Genomic DNA, 23,573 nt, shown 5'->3' on the forward strand with positions numbered 1-23,573 from the left:
GGAAGTGCTAGCTACCTGCATGGAGAACAGATGTTACCACTTTTACTTAATGTGGTAGCAGGAAGTTGGTAACGATAAAAATTCTGTGCTATTTCTAATGATGTAATTTTTACTGTTTAGTAACTTTCAAATCTGTGTATGCCTGGAAGAGACAAGAGAACTTATTCTCTTTCTTTCTCTCTCTTTTTCCTTTCTCTGCTATATCTACATAGCACACCAATTTTACAGGACTTGGAACATTCATTTGTTTCCAGGCATGTATGCCAGCAAAATGTTGGTCTCCTTAAAAAAACTGACACAGTATCTATAGACATGACCTTTTTCTTGATCCATTGAAAGCCAACACACATAAAACTCTTCCCCAATAGCATGTTTTTTGTGTTTATATTTTACAGCTGCTTTTTACATAACACAAACAAATTCTTTATGCCTAACCTCTATCGTGTTCTTTATGGGCACTTTTATAATGATTACAAAGTCTACTTACCAATTCTAAAAGTCCCTCTTAATAATGTCAGCTTGCTACTCATCAGTTTTATCTGTTTCAAACTATCTTATCACAATAGTGATTCAAATTAGGAGTACCAAGTAATGATAATACTTATCAATTATCAAACATTGTTTTTGCTCTAGGAGAAATGTACTTAGTATTTTACCTATATTGTTCACTGTAATGCAAACTACTATTGTATAAGTTGAAGGATGAGTCTCAAAGATGAGGCAAGTAAAGAATGATTAGATAAATCTGTCACACATCAAGAAAAAATCTGAGATTTATTTGAGGTTTTAAAAAAAAAATGACTGAGAAGTTGCCGTAAGAAATGTATAACCTATTTCTCTGAGGAATTAGCAAACTCAGATGGCAGATTGCGTATGTTCTAATTCTGGCTCCAAAACATATTATCTCTACACTTCACTTAACATAACTGTAAAATAAAGTTGATAGAAACAGTTTCTACCTCATGGGACATCTATGATGGTAAAATTACTAATACATGTAACATGCTGAGGATGGGTAACTTAAGTATATTGCTTACTGCTAACAATAAATAAGATGATAATTAGAAATTTCAGCACAGAATATTCTTTAGTTTCACAACCTGATAAGCTAGAGGAAGTGATAAACTGTGAAACATAAGAATTTCTTGTACTTTTTAGCTGAGGTCCAAAGCTAGAGTAGAACCTGAATAGTTTTTCATGTAATCTATTCTCTGGTGTGTCTTAAGACTCCATAATTTACGTTCAGTAGTTGCAGGAAAAGAAAGATGAAGTTCAACAACAGGGAAAGTACTAATCACTTCTATGAGTTTCAGTGGCCTGATACTTTTTTGTTTGGAGAATTGTTAACTTGGCTCCATAGAGAAATTCCTCTTTTCTGTGGGATGTTGATAGTGAACTGGCTGGTCTTTCCTGAATCTAAGTATGAGTTTTTTTCTGAATCTAAGAATGAGTTCATGCCAGAGAGATAATCTAACACCAACTTGGGTTCCAGTGTGAAGAGACCTGACAACTTAAGAACTAGAAAGACTTTATCTGTCTCAGTGATAAAAGGATTCTGAAGCACTGACTTCAAACAGGACACTGCTAACATATGAGGAGAAAATGATGAATTAGCCTCAAACATCTTCACTCAACACACCTAAGTTCTCCAAATTTCCAAAGAACCTAGTTCCCTGTTCTCCCAATTGTACATAAGGAAACTCTGGCCTTCAGCAACTCCAATGATAGGAACTGAAATTGAGAGAAATGTGTGTACCTCAAAACATTTGAAGCAATAAAATAGAACATATAGAATATCAATAATATAAAAAATATACGACATACACATATGTGTATGTGTGTGTGCATCTACCTTAAACATATATTTGAAGGAAAAGTATTTGAATGATCCCTAGATTACAAACTTTGATTTCTATCTTCTCTGTTACCTATGTACTCTTTTTGACTCTACAATGAACATGAATCAGAAACTATGTGAGGGAAAGCATAATACATAATAGAACCCTCAAAGGAAGTACCAAAATTTCTAAATTGATCAATAATTCTGTATGGAAGATAGTTTGGTGTTTGAAAACCAGAAAAAAAAAGTAATGATATACTCTGTAGAACTCTACTATTCAAATCACAAAGAAAATTAAATGATATGGAGGAAAATTCTGAAGCCTTTATGTTCTTCTATGATGGATTTTAAAATAGAAAATAGGATTACAATAGGCTTGACTATTACATTTGTGCAGGTGAAACTTAGTAGTTTGCCAGTAAAATTATCACACATGGTCTTCTGTGATCCTCTCAATGAAATGGTTTGGTTACTATGTTCCCATTTTGCAAATTAAGTGGACTTTGTGAAGTTATCCTACTGGTAACTCCATGGACAAGAAATGTATTTCAAGTGCCAAAAAAAATAAAATAAAATAAAATAAAGAAAATAAAGAAAGAAAGAAAAAAAAAGAAAGAGAAAGAGAAAGGAAGAGAGGAGAAATTAATCGCACTTGAGAAACTCTCTATTTGTGGTGTGAAGAAAGAAATAGCCTTAACAGAGATATGCAAATCAATTAAAAGGATAGATAAATTATTATGCAGCATTTTGTTTTTATTCTCAGACATATCTGTAAAATGGGAATGGTAAAATCTGCTTTAGGGGAAAGTAAGTAAATGACAATGTAAAGTTTGGTGTTTCTCATATACTTGTATTTCTCCATTGGAATTATCCTTTTTACCCAAATCACATGGAATCAGAAAAATCATTATAGATGAGATGAGCTATAAAGGAAAAGACCACTCTTGTGCTGAGCACCAACAATATACAGGATGCGTTAATCATTATACCTACTGGCTAGAACACTTAGAAATGCCTTATGAGAGAGTAATATCAATTCCCTATTTGAAAATCATCAAAGGAGCCTGAAAAAAGGAGAACAGAGCCCACAGATTATAAGAATAGCTTTTGGGTATGAGGTTGGCCTCTTTGGTTCCAAAGTCATTGTGTTTTATTTGTTATTTTGTTATTGCCTCTATAGTAAATTTCTGGATGGAACCTCACTATGTTGTCCAAACTTGACTCAGATTCTAGAACTATAGGTATGTTCCACAATGCTTGTATCTTTAATAACTCAAATTTTAGAGCAGGTACTCAAGGAAGAGCCTTGAATTTTTAAATTTGTAACTAGAGAACACAAGAACACATAAGAGATTATGCAATGTCATGAAAATATCTGTAAATTGAGTCTGATACATCTGGGTTCACCATGATATTGTTTATACACAGACATGGAAACATGTACATATACATAAATAATTGTAGACATGATGATTCTACTTTTGATAAGCTAGGATAATCTCTTATTATCGTTGAATCATGACTTCAGCAGTTTCATCTTGGCATTGCTTTTAATAAGGGTAATTAATTATAGCTGTCACATATCTCAGTGGCTTAATACAGTGTATTTATTTCTATTCAAAGGCTGATTATAAGGGAGGTGAAGAAATGTAGTTTCACACTGGTTTTTGATTATCAGCAACTTTCTCTGTCACAGTTATCAAGTCATCTTTTCAACGACATTCTGAAATTTCATCCTGTATCAAAAGAAAGAAAGAAAGATGCAAAATTTACATCTATCTACATAGGCAATCCACCAATAAAACAAAGTGCATTTTCAATCAGTTTATGAAACATTCTTGCACCTAGTAAAATTCCAAAAAAGGAGGTATTTAAATTTTTTAATCAATGTCCAACAGTTATTAGAATGTGAAGATTGATCTCAGATCTCATCAGTGAATCTATTAGTCATTTTTCATTACTGTAATAAATACTGTGATAATCAACTTAAGTAGAGGACAGGTTTACTTTGGCTCACAGTTTCACAGTTTTCAATATAATGTGACCAAATTGTTTTTGGGCCCATGGTAAGGTGGGGCTCATGTGGTAGAGCAATGCTCCTTCTTTCTTGGCAGTGAGGAAGTAAAGAGAGAAAGAGGAGGAGCTGGGGTCCAACTTCCTCTTCAAGAACATGCTCCTCAATGACCTGACCTCCTTTCTCCTCTTAACAGTTTACCACCTCCCAACAGTGCCACATTCCGGGAACCAAGCTTTCAATACATGGGCCATTGGGATATAATCAACATCCAAACAGTAGCAGTAAGAATGCAAATTGGTAATTAATTTTTTAAAAGAATCAACTATGTGAAATGAGATGTAAAAGTATAAACTTCAGAATCAGAAGTCAAGTTACAAACATTGTTCTTAAAATAATTATCAAACAAGTGCCACAAAGATGTGTGCATAACAGTGTTTTCTTTGACAATGTTTACATAAATAAAATAATAAAGAAACTTATGAGTTCATTAATTGGAAATTGGTATTCATTATAATGTATCCATACATTCTGAACATTTCCAGTTACAAGGTAATTGTAAGTTTTATGGGCAGATAGATTATAAATGGATAGATGCAAAGATACCCAGGTGAAAACATAGATTCATGCACAGATGCAAAGAAATACAGACAGATGATAAAAATGCCTAGAATATATTGCTAAGAAACAAGGTGATAAAATTTGGCTTCCCAATCACTGAGAATAGCACTGATTAAGAAAAGAGTGGGTCAGGTAATACTTTCTGATCATCTATTTAAACATCCAGTGTGTACTTAGTCCAAACAGAAACCACATGTTATCAGTGTTAAAATCTATAACATGCAGAATAGGCAAAGAGTTCAACTTACAGAGGCTGAAAGTGGCACATTTGGGATTTTGACATGGGTCGGTTTGATTCCAAACCCGATGCTCTTTCTACTGCATCAAGCTGCTTCCACAGCAGTTGGAACTTGTCTACATCTGTTCTATACTTGTTTGCATTTTTCCATTTTGAAGCAGCAGCCACCCCCTGTCCCACCATCCTCAGCAACACTTTGATTTCCCTTCCTATGGCTGAGGCAGATCTGCTCACCTCCCTGGCATTCATGAGCAGCTCTGCAGAGCGCTTGAGCATCTGGCAATCCACCCAGCCAGAGTGACTGGGAAGTACAGAAAATCCCTCTGAGAGCAGGCAACATCTGTTTGATAGGCAATGAAAAATAAACCCATAATAAACTCATTTTAGGAGCAAAAAATGTCTTCTCAAAGTGCTGATTATTCATTTTATGCAAGTGGAGTAATGTTGGTCTACTTGACAAGCAGAAAAACAGCATGTCCAGAAGCAAATGATCACAGCCAGAGGGTGAGCTGCTCACACCAGGAGCAAGCCGAGGCGATGGTAGATGAGGAAGCATTTAGAAAGATTACATGAGAAAGCCCACACCACCTGTGGCTGGCTCCTGGCACAGAGATGTGACCCAGCTGGTTGGATGGGGTGTATACGTGTCAGGAATGAGTTTCAACCCACGAGGAATGACTTCCTCATTACTCCTGACTGCCAAGCCACTATCCATTCAGCCAGTCTCCAAAGCTTTCTGCCTTTATTCATTGACTCACTGTTTTCTTTATTTGAATATTTATTATATCATCCAATGAAAACATCTTTTTATTACTGAATGTCTTTTACAGATGTTGTGGGTGAAATCTAGGGTGGTTTTCTTAGAGAAGCCGAAAGTTGAAAATTTGTTCTGATGGCAGTGGACATTATTTAATTTACGTCTCACAAGATACAAATAAATATAACAAAACAAGAAAGAAAATACTTGTAGGGTAAAATCATCCTGGGTGATAAATACACAGAATATAAATGTGTCTATCTGACTAAAAATAAAAACTCCATTTTTTTTCCTGAATTTAGTTAGAACAGGGGTTCCTTGAAGTGTTTATTTTTTCGTTTGTTTGTTTGTTGGGCAAGTCATTATCCATCCTGTGAAGAACAGAAAAGAAATTTGACTAAAAGCTATTCATGGGCGAATATAGCAGCAAATAAAGCTCCTTATGTCATTACAGAAATGTTGAAGCCAGAGACAAGAAAATATGAGATTGAAAGAGGGAGAAAGAGAATGGAGGAACAGTTATCTCTTACATAAGAAGGCATGGTAGAAAAAAAAATCAGAACAGGATTTCAAAGAGAACATCTCTGTAAAGATGGAGGCATGACAGCAAGAGACAGGAAAGCCCACAGACTTTCCTCTACTGACTCTGAACACATAGCATAAACACTTTATTCAGGATGCAGAAATGTCCTTCTGCTACACATATGTGGAAACTCACACTGACCTTAAGACAGATGCAATACTATTCTTCAAACCTCTGTCCCTTGACATCTGGAATGTACCATTTTGTTATGGTCCTTGGAGTCAGACAGCTTTGGGTTGGATGCTACACTCCACTGTTTGCTAGCTCAGTGACTCTGGACAAGTTGTAGCTCAGCATCCTAATGAATAAAATAGATGATAAAATAATGTTTGCTTGATGTGATTGTCATAAGCATTAAATGAGATGGTATTTATGAAGTACTCAGAAGAGTGAATGATACATACTAATCATTCAATAAGCTGTAGCTATTATTCCTATAATCATGACTGTGATTATTTTTCCTGTGCTTGTTTTCCTCATTAGTTAAATTTGAATAATGATACATAAGGTTAGAGTGAACAATAAATGATGTGCATTTTATGCATTCTGCATGGTAACAGGATTTGATTTAGCTTCAAAGACATATAAATGGAAACATGTTGCTTATTCAGATGTTATAATAAGGGGATATATAATCAAACAGCAATGGACATATAACTAATATTTTTTCACGTGACAAGAAAAATTCTAACCCTAAGTTCCTGAGCTAGATTTTGGAATGTTCAAAGTAAAAGAGGATCCATATTCCTCAGGTTGAAGAAAGACTTTGTGCATGGAAAAATGGTAACAATTTTTTAAGTCACAAATTTAGATATTCAACAGTTTCGATGCTCCCTTTAAAACTTGTCAAGAATATCATGAAAAGTCAGCAAGACCCTACCACAAAATGCTTACCTTATAAATTTATAAGGTAAATTATAAATTTACCTCATTTCATGACATATGCTCTCCTAAAGTTCCCTCAGACGGTGCCGATGTATTAGTCTGCTTTCTCATGATCTTCTGGTCTTCTCATTTCTCTCTGGTCGACATCTTCACATCTTTGTAACTCAACATCTCTTATAATCTCATTAATATTCTTTTTACATGAGTAGATTGTTCTCATCTGCTTTTCTGCATTATCCTATAGCTACCAATAACAATTGCCATATTTTACTTAAATACATTCTTGTAAATCTATTTTCCACATCAACTTCTCTCTCCCTTCCAGGGAGAGAGAAACACTGTTGCCTTCCCCGGCTTTTAACTATATTCACTGTGTGGATCACTAACTACAAATATTTTACATTTCTTTGTATGTTATTTCTCTCTCCTCTGAAAAGGTTTTGTTTCATGTTGTTTGTAGTATGTTGGTCTCTGAGTTCTCTATTTATATTTTCAGAATCTAGAGCTATTTTCCTGACACATTGTAGACCTTAAATACATATCTGCAGAATCCATGAATGAAGGGACCATATTTACAGAGATTAGCATAGTGCCTGTTTATCTTAGCTACTGAGAAAAGTTGTGTTGAATTTCACAGGGGGAATAAAGTGTGAAGCGACTATGCTAGTTATCCTTTAAAGCCTTGGTTTGCACTCAGACACCCTCCCAGCTGTCAGTGAGAAGGATCACATAGAGGCAGAGTTCAGAGATGGGGAAAAAAAATGCTAAAGAAAGTTCATACAGAAAACACAACCTGCTGCAAAGGTGCTAAGGCATGGAACAACGAAGTCTGACCGGGGACCTATAGCAAATGATGCAAGATAAGGACAGAGTTACTAGAAAACACTGGAGAGTTCAGAGACACCACAAAGTGCAAGGGCCGCTATGCTGTGTTAACACATCTACACTTAAGACTACAAAAATGATGGAGCCGTAGCAGATTTTCATTTTCATTTCAGTTAGGAGATTTCCTCTATGCTCTGATGGGAGCCTTGGCTGTCTGTGATCTGTGTTCTCCTCTGTAATAAGCAAAATCAGCCTCTCTGAACCCTGTTCATAGAATGCAGCCCACATGAACCTTCATCCCTTGCAGAGGTGCAGAGGGAGTAGGGAACATAGGTAGGTGTCATCTAATAGGACACAGGATTCAGAGTGACCTCAGAAGCTGTTGAGTTATGGATTCTTGTGATCACCCGAAAGTTGTCTGATAATATGTTCCCCCCCAGTGAAATACGATTTTCTTATATTCATGCCACTCTTGTGCTTCAAAGACAAAATGCCACAAGTAAGTTCTTCTCAGCAATTTCAGTGAAGACTCATGGAAGAATATCAGAATCTTTAGTTTGTGATGGGTTTAAAAGTAGGGTATTATAAATAGGATTTTCTAGGGCAAATGAATCTGAAAATACTCTACCACAACTGACTAAAAGAGACAATTATTATAAGAGTTCTCAATAAAATTCAGTTCCACATATTTTTCTGACAGGTTTTTATTTGCATGTTATTTTTTAAGGTACATAAAGAGGATGATGGATATAGTTTATGTGTGTATATATGTATACATAATTTTATATTTATACAAATGTATTTATAGTTATGTATTTATGTATACATATATATGATTAGTTATAGCAAATATGTTTTACAAATGTTCTTATGGGCATAAGTGCTATTTATGTAGTTATATATGTACATATATATATATGCATAAACATTCTGATATGCATGCTGTCTTACCTTTTAAATAAACATTTATATAATGACTTCACTTTAATTCTGGCATGTCAATAATATGATGTAGTGTGTAAAATATTACAATGACATAATTCACAGTTCTTCCATCAACTCCTCAAAGCAATTCAGATGCCAAATCAAACACTGAGATTCTGAGGGAAACATCACAGTAGGGAGATTGTGTGGGGAAGGTATGAAAAGTTACTACCATGGTGGTGATTAATTCACATCAAATTTGTGCTTGAATATATCATATTTAAATAATTGTGAAAACCAAAGGAGATGAAAGCATCCAGAGGAAACAGCACATGAATTGTAATGGGAAAATACAGATTTCTAATCAATAGAAATGGAGGCCAGCAGAGCAAGAGGAATTCCAACTGCATCTTTTAAAAGAAGTTATTATTGCTGGTCTTGCTGGGTGTAGTGACGATGACTGTAATCCCAGCAGATCTGGAGGCTGAGGCAGGAGGATGGCAAGTTCAAAACCAGCCTCAGCAAAAGCAAGGTGCTAAGTAACTCAGTGAGACTCTGTCACTAAATAAAATACAAAATAGGGCTGGAGATGTGGCTCAGTAATTAAATGCCTCTGAGTTCAATCCCTAGTACCTCTCCCCTCAAAAAAGTTATTATTATTATTTTTTTATTGTAAACAAATGGGATACATGTTTTTCTCTGTTTGTACATGGAGTCAAGGCATAGCATTTGTGTAATCATAAATTTACATAGGGCAATGTTGTTTGATTCATTCTGTTATTTTTTCCCTTCCCCCCACCCCTTTCACCCCTCTTTTCCCTCTATACAGTCCTTCCTTCCTCCATTCTTACCACCCTCCTTATCCCTAACCCTAAACCTAACCCTAACTCTAATGCTAACCCCTCCCACCCCCCATTATATGTCCTCATCCGCTTATCAGCGAGATCATTCGTCCTTTAGTGTTTTGAGATTGGCTTATCTCACTTAGCATGATATTCTCCAAAATTATCTTAAAATAAAATGGTTAATAATAATAATAATAATATTATTATAATTATTAACCATTTTATTTTAAGATAATTTTATCACCTGCTTATTATAACATACAAAGATCCTATGCATCCTTTATGCAGTTTTCCCCAGTGGTAACGCTGTATTGCAGAAGTGTCCTCACCAGTGTGTTGACATTCACAGTCAAGATATTAGCATTGCATGAGAATACTCTCTGCTGTCCCTTGCACATGCACCCCTTATTTCCTACTCTCACACGTCATTGAACTCTGGCAATGATGAATCTGTTCATTTATATTTTTTTTTGTTATTTCCAGGAAGTTTATATACATGGAATCACAGAGTAGGTAACATTTGGGGATTGGATTTTTTTCACTCAGTCTAATTCTCTGAGATCATCCTCCTTATTGTCTGTATCAATATTGCTGACCATTGTTCTTTATGTATGTTCCAAAGTTTATTTCATCATTAACTTGTTGAAGAACTAACTTCAAGTCATTCCACCCTCTGTGTCAATGTGAATAATGCTGCTATAAACATTCATACACATACTCTTCTATCAACATCAGTGTTCATTTCTATGACATAAATATCTATTAGTTAATTGCTGGGTCACATAATAGTTGCATATTTACTCTTAAGAGAATCTTCCAAATACTTATGCAGACTGGCTGTACTATTTTACATTCTCAACACTGTGAATGATCCAGTTTCTCCTCACCTTCATCAACATTTTGTGTTGTCACTTTTTAAATCCTTTAAAAAAAAAAAAGAAAAGAAAAGAAAGAAAGATCAGGATGCAGGGATAATTCACTTTGGTATTAATTTACATTTCCCTATTGGATGATAATGATAAGAAATATTTCCATTTCAAAATGTGTCATCTATTTAATCTCTTTAATAAGATATCTTTCCCCAGGAGTTGCCCATTTCTACTTGGATTGTTTATTTTACTTTTCAGTTGACATTTCTTTATAGATTCTAGACATTAGCCCTTTTCTAGGTATGTGATTTGCAAATCTATTCTCCATCTCTTTAGCTTGTTTTGGAAAGAATAATGAATATGGTTTGCCTTTCCTATTATTTTTTAATATAAGAAAATAGAGGTCTGGAAAGATAAGATATTATTGGTATATGAGAAACACATATCACTAAAATGTCCTTTGAATTCAGTTCATTTTACTTTTCACTTTCCAAGTCTCCCTTAGGTAGAAGGTCTTTATTGAATGACAGATGGAGAGAATCCACTCTCAATTATCTTTCCAATTATCACCTATGGAAATTCCTTCACCACTAACAGTTTGATCAAATCTATATCAAGAATACTGGGCACCTAAGCCTATATTCCTGAGTTACATGTCTTACAGATTACCATTGTTTTAAATTAAGAGAGCCATGAAATATATTTGATATATCATTACTGATAATGTGTAGACCATCCTGGTTAAGTTATTTACTAAGTAGTTTATGTCAGAAGAAGATGCAAGGTAGGGTACATTATATGCTACTATTTTTTTTAAATCACAAAGAGAAATTTTATTAATAAACATATTTAATGATCAAAAGTGTAAGGTTGGCATTTTATATGCTACTATTGATATGGTTAAAAATAAAGATATGGCTTGGGTGGTGATGCATACCTGTAATCCCAGTGGCTGGGAAGGCTGAGGCAGGAGGATAACGAGTTCAAACCTGCCTCAGCAATTCAGTGAGGCCCTAAGCAACTCAGTGAGACTCTGTCTCTAAATAAAACACAAGAAAGTGTTGAGGATGTTGCTCAGTGGTTAAGAGCCCTGGGTTCATTTCCCTGTACCCCCCCCCAAAAAAAAAAATAGAAAGAAAAAAAAGACAGACATGCACATTGGACCATGATCCACTTTTTTTTCTAGAAGAATTTTCATGAAATATATTAATGATATTTGCTTTCCCGGGGAGGAAAAATTTCACTTTTATACATTTATTTTTGAGCTCTGAGATTTTTTAAAACTATACTCATGAATTATTGTTACTTTTTCAAAATACCATGCAAAAAAAAGGTAAGGCATTGCATGCATAACCAGAAATTAAAGGAAATTGTGATTTTTTTTAGCATTAGAATATTTTATCATAAATCTTAAAGTATGACATTTAGTTGGTTGAATCTTTTGATCCCTGTCAGGGCAGGAGATTGTGATAAGAATGAATCTGGAATGTTTAATAAAATCTAGATGTTCAATTTATAAATGAAAAAGACTCAGAGAGATTCACAAGTCCTCCAAAGCCCCACAGTGATGAAATTACAAAGTCAGAATCTGTGCCTAGACCTTAATGATTCCAAAAATCACAGGCTTTTTTTGATGTTCCCCTTACATGAATTGATAACCTTAAACAACCTGGTATTTTTCAGGAGTTTCATTAAGTGGTTCAATTCCCTGATTGTCCACAGTTATCCTGTTGATGCAACTTGGAAGAAACTTTTCAGTTTATTTGAAAATATGTCTAGGGTCAGACTTTTACTTTAGCACTTTTTCTTTTTACTGAGATTGTATCTTGTAAAGGCATAATGGCACAGCTTCAGTCTTTTTCCAAAATCATCTTGTTCTAATGAAATTTCAACAGCTGTCTTCTGTAGCAATGCAAACAGAGGATTGATAGGTTCCCTTGGTGTTAGACGGAGAAATTCAAAACTTTTGCATGAGTTCTATTTGGAAAAAGCATCCTGTTGACAACAGACAATAAATGTTGTTTCATACCTTAGTAAGAGCAGAGGAGGAAGTAGTGACAGCCTGCTGCTGTCACTTAATAGCATAATCTTAAATGACACAGGAGGCCTTCACAACAATTTTGTTTTTAAATTTATAATTTTAATATTGATAGATAATATATTAATATACTTAACATTTAGTATATCATAATATGTAATTTAAGATGCATCTTAAATGTTATTATATAGAAGAGTTCACTGAGAAGCATTAATGGCTTTTCTGAGACTTAAGTGGTAGGACTTGGGATCTGTACAACTTCTATTGATCTCCTATTCAATTTTTTATTTTTTTACCAGATATATACCATTCAGACGTTGTCGTCTACTTAAAAATAAAAGTAGGTAATAAAGCAAGACCTTTTATGAAATGCAAGCTATGTATGTGCAATTTTTTATTTAGACCTCTTGGTGGTCTAAATAAAGTCTTTTATTTGGTCTTTTCCTCCTATAGCAGATTACTTTATTAATTGGCATAAATGTGGCAAGTCAGAGTTTCAGATTCAACAAAGGTTGTCCAACTTCCCTGTGTTATAAGCTTAACCTGTATTGCATTTGAAAACAAATTCATTCATTTAACATCAAAATAAATTTTAAATTAAAAAACATTACCATTAAAGTTCTTGATGAATCAACATCCCAAATAATAAATAATAGATTTTAGTTTATTATCTCTTTGACTTCAGTTTATGTTCTCCATAAGTTTACTAGATAGAAGTGCTAATAGATAAATAAACTAACCACATGTGTTAGTGTGAAAATGACAGGTAATTACTGCCTTAACTCAAGTGTTCACACACTAATGGATTATCAACATTTACTGATATCATAATAGATTGCCAAGAAAAAAATGATTCATAATCCTGCATCAGACTGAATGGGCGGAGATACCAAGCTACCACCATAGATGAACTAAAGTACTGTTGTTCTTGCCTTTCAGAGTATGAACACAGGAAATGATACACATCCAGAGAGAATAAGAAATAACACCAACATTTGAAATGTCTGCACAGTCTCTGTGTGCTTAGGGAATCAAATTGGAAAATGTATTTATAAAATAGTATTACCTGTATTTCCACTTACATCTGAAACATGGAACTCCACATAGTTGTTGAACTGTTATCCTATATTGTATTTATGCCATATTGTATTGCTGCAGACAGGTTATCCCAAGAGCTTCAGGACACAAAACTAGATTCAGAGATATATGGAATTACAAGGAAATTTAGAGAGATTATTCTCCTTAAGCTCTGTTGTTTGATGAATGACCCAAAGCTGTAGTTCCATCTTTTACACACTCTGAATTTATACCAGGGTATGACAGTTCTAGGAACTCAATCTTAAATTTATTGTTTCTTAGGCTAGTTGGTAGATATCTCTTGCCAACTCTCGTATATCTGGTTTGTATCCAGGTAGACTTTTCATTTGTGTGTTTTTGACTGGATTTCTTCCAATCTTCCTTCCCAGTTAGCTCCTACCTAAAGAAGCGTTTTTCAAATCTGAGACCATAGAATTCTAACTTATTAGGTCACATTTGTGAATGCATTGGTACACTGATAGTGTTTCTTTACATTTGCCTCTTCTGGCAATGGAATGTTCCAGGAGCCATTGTTTCTATTGGGATAATATTAGGAGGAGATTGGGAGCAGGTTTCATTATTCAGAGTTGATGTCAAATATTGTTCATTAAAAATCCTAATGGGGCACATGTCTTAAGAAGCCTCCAAGGGTACTGAGTTGGAAATTGTTTGAAAATCCCAGCGTACAAATGAAAGTAGGATGTTGTTCACTAACACATGACCTCATCAATAATGCATTGCCTGAAGCAACAGTTGATTAGGGCTCACCGATTCTGTGAGCTAGGAATATGGCAAAAAGAGGTCAAGTTTTTTCTGCTTCATAAAGTCTTCATGTTAGGGAGCGACTCAGTCCTGGGGATCTGTCCTAACAGGAGGGACTTCCGTGGTGACTTCTTCACTCACATGTTTGGCTCCTGAGTTTTAGGATTGAAGAATGAGTTCAGGAGATACTCTGGCCCAGAGCAGCTATATGTTGCTTCTCTCACATATTGCTCTCAGAGCTATGGGACCATCTACATGGCACGTGTCAATCACCAGAGAAGAGGAAAGCGTTAACTGTAAATGCAGTGAAAACCTCATGACTTTTTATGACATAGAGATGAAATCCATTCAATTGTAATTTTTATTTTTGTCCAAAGCAGTAAAAGGTGTCCGTACAGATTCAAGTATAGGATAGGGTACATACACCCCTCTCAATGGAAGACAAGAGTTCATCTAGGTGTTTAACTTCCACAACCATGTTTTTCTTACCCACAAAGAATAAATACAAAATTATGTGTGCGCGTGTGTGTGTGTGTGTATGTGTCAGTGTGTGTCCATACTGCTTTAGCCACTCTCCTACAAATAATAAAAAAAAAAAAAACAACAAAGCAATTGTGACAAACGAAATATTTTCAGGTATAATTAGAGTGAAAACTATGGGAAGATAAATATCAGACCATTAAAATATAGTGACTTGTAAGAGTGGAGGGTGAAAAAAGAACACCAGAAACAAAGACAAAATACTGTATTTTTTTTTATTAAATCAGTCATTCCTAACTGATAATATTTAATGAAGGTTAGCATTACTGTTTACATGAGAGCTCACAAAAACATTCATTAGTGTAACTCTTAAAAGCAAATTTAGGCAAGGCATGGTAATGCACACTTGTAATCCCAGTGACTCAGGAGGCTGAGGCAGGAGAATCTCAAGTTCAAGGCCAGTCTCAGCAACTTAGGGAGGCTGTAAGTAACTTAGCAATAGCCTGGGTTTAATCCCAAATACCAAAAAATAAAAATAAAATAAAAAGGAACTTGACCAGATAATAAGCATCCTTAAATAATCTTACATTTTGTACTAAGAATTCTAGCATAATTGTAATATAGAATAAGTTAAATACATAAAAGTGAATTCATATTACATTATTTATGCTATTTCAAAACTCAGAATTGTTAATAATAATAGTAGCAAAAATGATTGTCATTAAATAAAATTATGAAAGATTTAAATTATGTGAGCATATTTCCAAGCCATGACATTGAAGAAACAATGAAGACACAATTATACATGCTTATGCTTGTGTGTATGTATTACACATGCAACAATGTATGAATGGGTGGATCTATGAAGAGATATATGTAGTCAGAATACATATGACAGATATATTTAGTTATATATAATTATAGGGGATTATTTTGGTGGCTACCACGAGTAAGAATAGTTTTTATAAAGTTATAGAACACCTTCACACGGTACTCAGAGAGCCAGCATGCACTTGATAGAGAAGTTGAAACAGAAGATATCAAGTTTTGTTTTATTTTATGTAATATTTTTATGAACACTGTTTTGTGTTTTGAAGTCAGTAAGATGATACACACATGTTAGGAACTCTGAAGTGCCATATTATAAGTATGGCCTGCTATGCAGTTGGTACATACCCAACAAGAGCAAAAAAAAAATTGCGAATCTCATCTTTTATACTGTATGTCCATCTCTTACATAGTCAACAGATTTTGTGCAGATATTACGAGACTGTTACTACAGGAAGTCACTCATATTTGTGTTCCCAATACCTAATAAATGCCATACCTGGAGTAGGAAAAGTTTGATGAATTGAGGAACTCAATAATCAACATTATGATTTATTGTGCAATAGTTTGGCCAATGGGCAAATCTATAGGGCATTTATGTCTTCTCATTTTGAATTATCACCTGCTTGTCCAATATGCATTTCATTATAAAGACTACTGCTATGATTTCTATATTGTTTGTCCCTCAAGGGGAAACTTGGTCTTCAGGGAGGCTGCTTTGAGAAAGAGTGGAACATTTGGGAGGTGGAGCTTTGTGGAAGGTCTTAGGTTATTTCGTGTATGTCTTTAGAGGGGATTGTGGACTCCAGACTCTGGTTCCTCTTTTGGTAGTGTGGTCTCTTCTTCGGACATGTTCCCATCATGATGCAATGTGCCCAAGAGGGTCCTTACCTAACTGAGCCAATACCAGCTCCATGCCTTTGTATCTGCAGGACTGTTAACTAAATAAACCTCATTTCTTTAGCAGAGGTATTTTATTTTAGTAATGAAAAAACCAGACTAATATAGACACCATATTATAAAACTTTCCTTAAGCCAAGGGCATGTTTTAACTTTTGTTCAACCCTAGAATATTATTTTCACTAACAATGTTAGTCATTTTAAATACCACTTAATCATTGATATATTGATTTTTCTATTAAAGGTTAAGCTATGTATTGGTAAGAAAGTAAGAAAAAAAGATAACAAGGTCCATAAGTATAAGTTGTCAAACTTTCAAAAGATTGATTGATATAACCTAAGAAGTCTACCAGATTACATCTGGGTCTCAACATGGTAAAACTGGTATATATTTAGTGAAACTTTATCTTCATTCTTGCTTTCCTTCATTTATTTTGCTCAAGAGTTCATAGGTAAGTTTAACTCTAATGAATTATTACATACTACTTGGAACCAAACCTAGAATAAATAAATTTGAAGAATGTTTACTCTTTGTCTTGGAAAAGAAATATAGAAGGGTGTAGGTTTCTAGGAGAACTATAAGATAGTTCCAATATAGAATAAGCAGAGAAATGAAGAACTGTCCTGAGATTTCAGTGGATAAATAGGCCTAAGGAGCAGAATTTTATGGTCAGTGAACTAGAGAAAGGCATAGATTAACCAAAAAGAAATGTGTCTAAGTTTTGTGCATGTTTGTGTATTTTTAGTCTATGGTTCATGTTAACTTACTTCAAAATTTCCATGCTTTCTTATTGCACTTACATTAACAGTTGAACTCTTTATTGTTGCCTAAAACGTGTCCTTTACTTGCTTTTCTTTCTTCCCTGACCTTTCAAACCACTTGTATGTCTCTGTGATTCAACTGCATCTCCAGTCTCTCTCCTCCTCTAATGTTACCATGATGTTTATTCACTCAGCAGATGATATTTTTTCTTCATCTGGGAACTTTTTTCCAATTCTGCTGTTCTAAGTTTTTAAGCATCCTCTACGTTTCAATTTAAGAAAGCTGACTTTGAACTGTACAAATTAAATTCCACTTCTATTATGCTTTAACAGGAGTATCCCTATGTCGTGTATGCATTACCGCAATTGTAGTACAAGAGAAGTTAAACATTGTTTTAATTTGAATTTCTGAGAAGTGGGTCTGAAGTGGGTATGGATTGTTACTCAGGTTTTTTGAGAACAGTGGGAATGAGGAAGGCAAGATAGGAAAGGATAACAACAACAAAACAGAGCAGCTTCAATTTCTTCTGACAATGTGCAGCACAAATACTGCCACAAAGTTAGTCCTACTCTCTCACAAGGGGGCAGCTTTTTGTAACTCTTTCAGCCAGCATTGGACACTGAGCAAGGTCTGCCTGGGGTATCATGGATTCCTTAGCTGGTTGAGTCCAGTACAGCCTGGAGCATTGCTCTGAGATTAGAACAGCTGTGTGTAGTTATCAGCCAACAATCAGAGCACAGAAAGGGAGGAAGGATTCTGGCACCAACTGTAAAAGATGCTCTACCTAGGTGAATCACCAACAGCATTCACTATAGTGTGTCCCGTTGTCCATTTTGGTCATGAATACCTTTATCTATAGACTGCAAGTTCCATGAAAGCAAGCATGGTGCCTGATTTGATTTGACACTGTACTCTGCACATGCTACTAAAGATAGGCACACAAGAATTAGTTTTATATGGAAAGGATGCCCTTCTTCAGTGCTTGCCTTCATGTCTGCAGCCAAAAATTTTGTAAATTGTAGTAAGTCAAGAATTAAAATTTAAAACATCCTGGACATAGAAACACAGCTGATCCAACTTCAAATCATTGCCTACAAAACCAGTAACATACAATTCACATTTCTTCACCTAAATACATATGTTTAACCATAGAATTTCATAAGTGAAAGGGGCATTAGAGATATTGGGTCCAATTCTCCCATCAACATATGCTTTACATTTCTCTACAAAGTCTGTATTTTAAACAAAATGACCCTTCCTAATACCTTCTAGTAATGGGACACTCATAACTTTTCTAACGTCTATTCTTCCACTGATACAATTCAAGACCTAATATTAAAAAATCCTAATTCCCAAAGGTTAGTCACTCTTGATTTTACTGTATTAGTAATCCTGACAGCAAATAGTGACTAACTCTTAATATTGAATTTTAGCTTAGAGCAAAATGCTATGAATTTTATCTCACCTTAATATAATTAGCTCACTTAATCAATATTTTATCAACCTGCACACATCAAAAAGAGCAAATGTGAAACTTAATGAGAGATAATTTAACCAAACAGAAGTAAATGTATTTGTTCCTGGAAAACAATGTAAGATGGTGTCATTAGGGATGGGGATATAGGGTATTTGTCTCTTATTACCATCTTGCACAAATGGGACACCTTACTCATGTTGTATGGCATTTCACTGATTTACCCAGATGTGACAGGTCTTCCTCATAATAGTTTGCCATTGAATCACCAATAGTCAATCACCATTGGCAATTGAGATAGATCCTCATGGATCTCTGCTGAGCATAAGCCTCACCTGGGCCTGTTGCTAGCTAGTGAGCTTTTCAATATTAAAATTGGAAACTGTACATATACCCAACAACTGAAGAAGAAACACACAAATTGGGTTGATGTACATAATTAAAAAGTATATAGTAATGAGGATGAAGAAATAATAATTGTGTATTTCAGGTCAGTATAAGAAATCCTGCTTAGATCAGCACTTGGGTAAAGTAATGGGAATGAGCAGGATTGAACCGAAAGAGATGCCAAGCTTTGACAGGGTCCCAACAGATTTTTCTACCAACATTACAAAGGCTTTTGAAGAAAGGAGAACGGTCTATCATGATTTCTGGAATTGAGGCAAGAGATTTGACTTTATGTACTCTTCAGTTTATCAGTCATTAGATGCTGGTCAACTGTAGGGTGGCCAAGACCTCATGCACAACAGCTTTCCTCCCTGAATCAGCTTCAAAAGGGAGCTGAGAGCAGAGGGCTGTCTTCAGGCATTGCTCCCAGCATGTGAGGTAATAAGTCCTCACTTCTGGAGGGATTTCTGAATGTGGGTAGGAGATCATAAAGTCCACCAGACACGTACAACAATGCAAACCAATCTCACAAACAGGCATCAGGTACAAACGAGAAATTAGTTTTATAATTCTATTTGTGTAAAATACATGAACAGAAAACTCATCATGCAGTGATAGATCCAGGTTAGTGATTCCTGTTGAAGGTGAGTATGCAAGAGAAATTATTGGTATCATTCCCTTTTTTGGTCCCAGTGCTGAGCACATGGTGCACGCAGTGAGTATGTGAGCATCGTTGAGCTGCATACCCAGGATTAGTAAACCTTTCCAGGTGTATCTCTCAGGGCAAGGTGGGAAAACGCTTTTAGTCGAGAGACAGAATATACTGGCTTTACAAAAAAAAGCTTATCTATCAATCTATGTAGCTATGATCTATCATCTATCAATAATGCGTTTATGTACCTATTGGGGATGAAAAGTACAGTATTTCTTTCTTTATTTCTGCTTTTCACTCACATATTTAAAAACCAATGTTTGCAATTGCTTTCTATATTTATGCATTTTTCGTTCTTAGACACAGCCAAACTAGGAGTTTTTGCCCTACTTACTGGCTTTTTTTCCCAGCTATTTTCTAGTTTAAAGTAGGTCAATATCACAGCTGAGGAAAACTACACAGGATTAGGAGGTGTTCTAATTGAAAAGATGATCTCCAAACCCCTGAGATACATTTATCCTTTAAATACCATCTAGGAGTAAATATGTAAAAGGGAGACCTATGAATATTAAAGATGTGAATAAAGTCCTGCATTCACTTTTATGGATTTGGAAATCAAAATATACATGTATAATTTTGCAAACATACCAACATACACATATGTTTTAAAAAAATTATTTTGCACTGAGGATTAACCCAGGAGCACTCTACCACTGAGTTACATCTCAGTCCTGCTTTATTTTTATTTTTTTAATTTTGAGACAGGGTCTCACTAAGTTGCTGAGGCTTGGCCTCAAAATTGCAATCCTCCTGTTTCAGCCTTCCAAGTGACTGGAATTTCAGACATGCTCCACTACACCAAGCATTTTAAAGTCTGCATAGACACTGGACAAAATAAGAAGAATATGATTTATAGTTTTCTGCTGTTGAACAGCTTTCATTCCAAAAGGATAGACAGATGCATAAGAGATAATTATAATATCTCACAGAATCTTAAAGTTTACTGACCCTTAACAGGAGAAGGGGGCTGTTGCTGACATCTGTGTTAATATCAAAATATCATATTAACTCTCCAAGAGGTCAAGCCATACTACAAGGACATCATCTATCTAGGATATAAATTTGTACCTAGTCTTGTCACACTCTCAGCTGAAACACACACACACACAAATATACACACAATGAAATTATTTGAGAAAAAAAATGGTTCAAATAGCAGAACCTTGTTAATACAATCACAGTAGGCCCACATATTCTTTAATACTCTTGTATGTTTTCTTCTGCAGCTGTCCTTTGAAAATGCTCACCCAAGCCCCTGTTTTGATGGCCCTGCTATCTAAATCCTATTTATTAAATTAATTGATGATCTTTAACTAGCACAAAGCTCATTTACTGACAATCTCATCATCAATAATGATGGGGAATATTGCTAATGATCAACAAATTCTCAGTTACCCCAAACATACTTCCAAAATTTTTCTGAATTCAGTACTCTAACCACACACAGTCCATTGATTGATGCTGGCTTATAATATGCCACATTTTAACTAGTGTTACCTTCAGGGATTCAATAAGTAGTTGAGAATAAATTAGAAATGGGTTGTTAAATAGCATATATTTCCATGCTGGAAATAACACTTTTAGAAGCCAGGATATTTGGTGACATTTTTATTTTAGAGGAGTATATTTTGCAAATATTTTTAAGTTATGCTTTACCATTTTGGCAAATATTTACCATATGTCAGCACTGTGTACCTCCTGGAGAGACGAAGATGAATAAGGATATGCCCCATGACCTTGAAGAATTCACAGTCTCACAAGTGAGAAAATAAACAACTAATTTCTAGACAATGATTTGGGAATGGATATTGGTAAGGCATGTGGTATAATAGACACTTTCCCTCTGTCAAAGGGTAAAGGTCTTATTAAAATCCTTATGAGACACTTTATAGAGGTTGCCCCTAAACTATCTAAGACATTAGTTTAGAAAAGAGTGAAAGAGAGAGAAAGAAGTGTAGGTTGGGCCTGCAGACAAAAGAGGAATAAGGCCAGTCACACATTCAGGAGAACTAGAATCGCAAAATGCTTTCGTGATTCTATGGGTTATATTCAGCATAAGACTTGAGAAGTCACTTTATTTAAAGCTCCGATTCCATGTCAAAATAGTATTCCAACTTCCTTCCCCTGGACAAGTTGTATTTTTTCCAGTTGCTGAAAAATACATTCTATAGCTTTCTCTCTCCAGTATTGACAAATGGTTAAATTGGAAAGGGAGGTCAAAAAAGAAAATCAATGCAATTTTACAGTCCTCATTACTAGGTCAACCATGTCCTCACTGTGCATACTCAAGCTGGTTTCCTTGCTCTGAGTAATAGGCTTTTAAAAGGTTGCTTGCTGGCTCAACTGTCAGCTCAGGGGGAGAAAAATTAGTTTTCAAAATCTATCTACACTACAAAAAAGTAAAGTAAAACTTCATGTACCGCATTTCTGATTCTATTTTTAATTATTGTCATTACTACTAAAACCAAATAGGAGGCAGTGGTTTGGTCATTTCCATTTAAAGTTTTTAAAAATGTAAAAATTTGCAGCTAGAAGAGTCTTTGGAGGATCATCCATGTCAAACACACCTTCTTCCTTTATTTTACAAAAACGGAAATTGTGGCCCAGAGGTCAAGTGACTTGCCCAAGGTGACAAATTAAGCTAATGACTGAGCATGTGTTTGCTCATAAGAAAATGTTTTCAGAAGCCCAGACATTTAAATCTACAGAGCCAGGTGGATAGTTTATTTAGAATTACAATTAGTTATTCCTTTATAACGAAAGGTATTTTATATTAAAACCTTTGGATTACTCTATTATTATACCTATTTATTTGTACCTATCTCTTTGCCTCAAGTGTGTATTTGGGTGGCAATATCCGTTTTCATTCTTTGAAAGTAGCATCCCACAATGCCATGGTTCTCAGCACTAGCTGCACGTTAAAATCACTTGGGGAGATTTAAAAAAAAAAAAAAAAACAATGTTCAGACTCCACTCCTCAGAGTTTCTAACTTAATTGTTCTGAGATGGGATGCTGCATCTCTATATTTAAAGTCCCCATAGGTGATTTTAATGCCAAATCAGGATGAAGAGCAACTGCTCTGACCTAGCATCGCAATGGAGATCCCACTATCCACAAAAACTCCTCATATTTGTGAGCTATCAAAACTGGTAATTATTTTATATTTTGTGCACAATGACTAATATTTAATTTAATCAAATTTAGTTTTAAAAATACGTATTATGTCACAATGATAAACAACACTTGCTATGAAAAAATATGATAGAGCCAAAAACAATACTGTTAAATATTGGCTAGATGCCTTTGCCTGTCTGAGATGTTGATACCGAAGTCTGCTTCTATGTTATATTCATAAGGTTAGCACTTATTAGGTGAATGTTAAAGATTGTCACATGCTCAAGGCATTCTTCTTGATAAAAACGAATGGATTTGTTTGATTAAATATGACAGAAATTTTTTTAAATGCCTAGTCTTTACAATTGAAAATCATTTCATTTAATATCAGTGGTAAATGTCCCTTACATGGAGAAATCATGTTTTGACCTCTAGGAGGATATTTATTTCGCTATTTATGAAACTATAAATATAGCAGGACAATTTACCTTGTGTCATTCAGTCATTCTGCTCTCAGTTGGGAAATAGGCCACTTTAACTCTGGAAGGTAAAGGCCTCCTTCTCCAGGTTTAATTCTGGGCAGGTGGCTTCAGGTTTTAGAGGACCCCACGACAAAACCTGGTGCGACCTATCCAT

Source organism: Sciurus vulgaris (genome assembly GCF_902686455.1).
Source record: "Sciurus vulgaris genome assembly, chromosome: 17".
Lineage (NCBI taxonomy): Eukaryota > Metazoa > Chordata > Mammalia > Rodentia > Sciuridae > Sciurus > Sciurus vulgaris.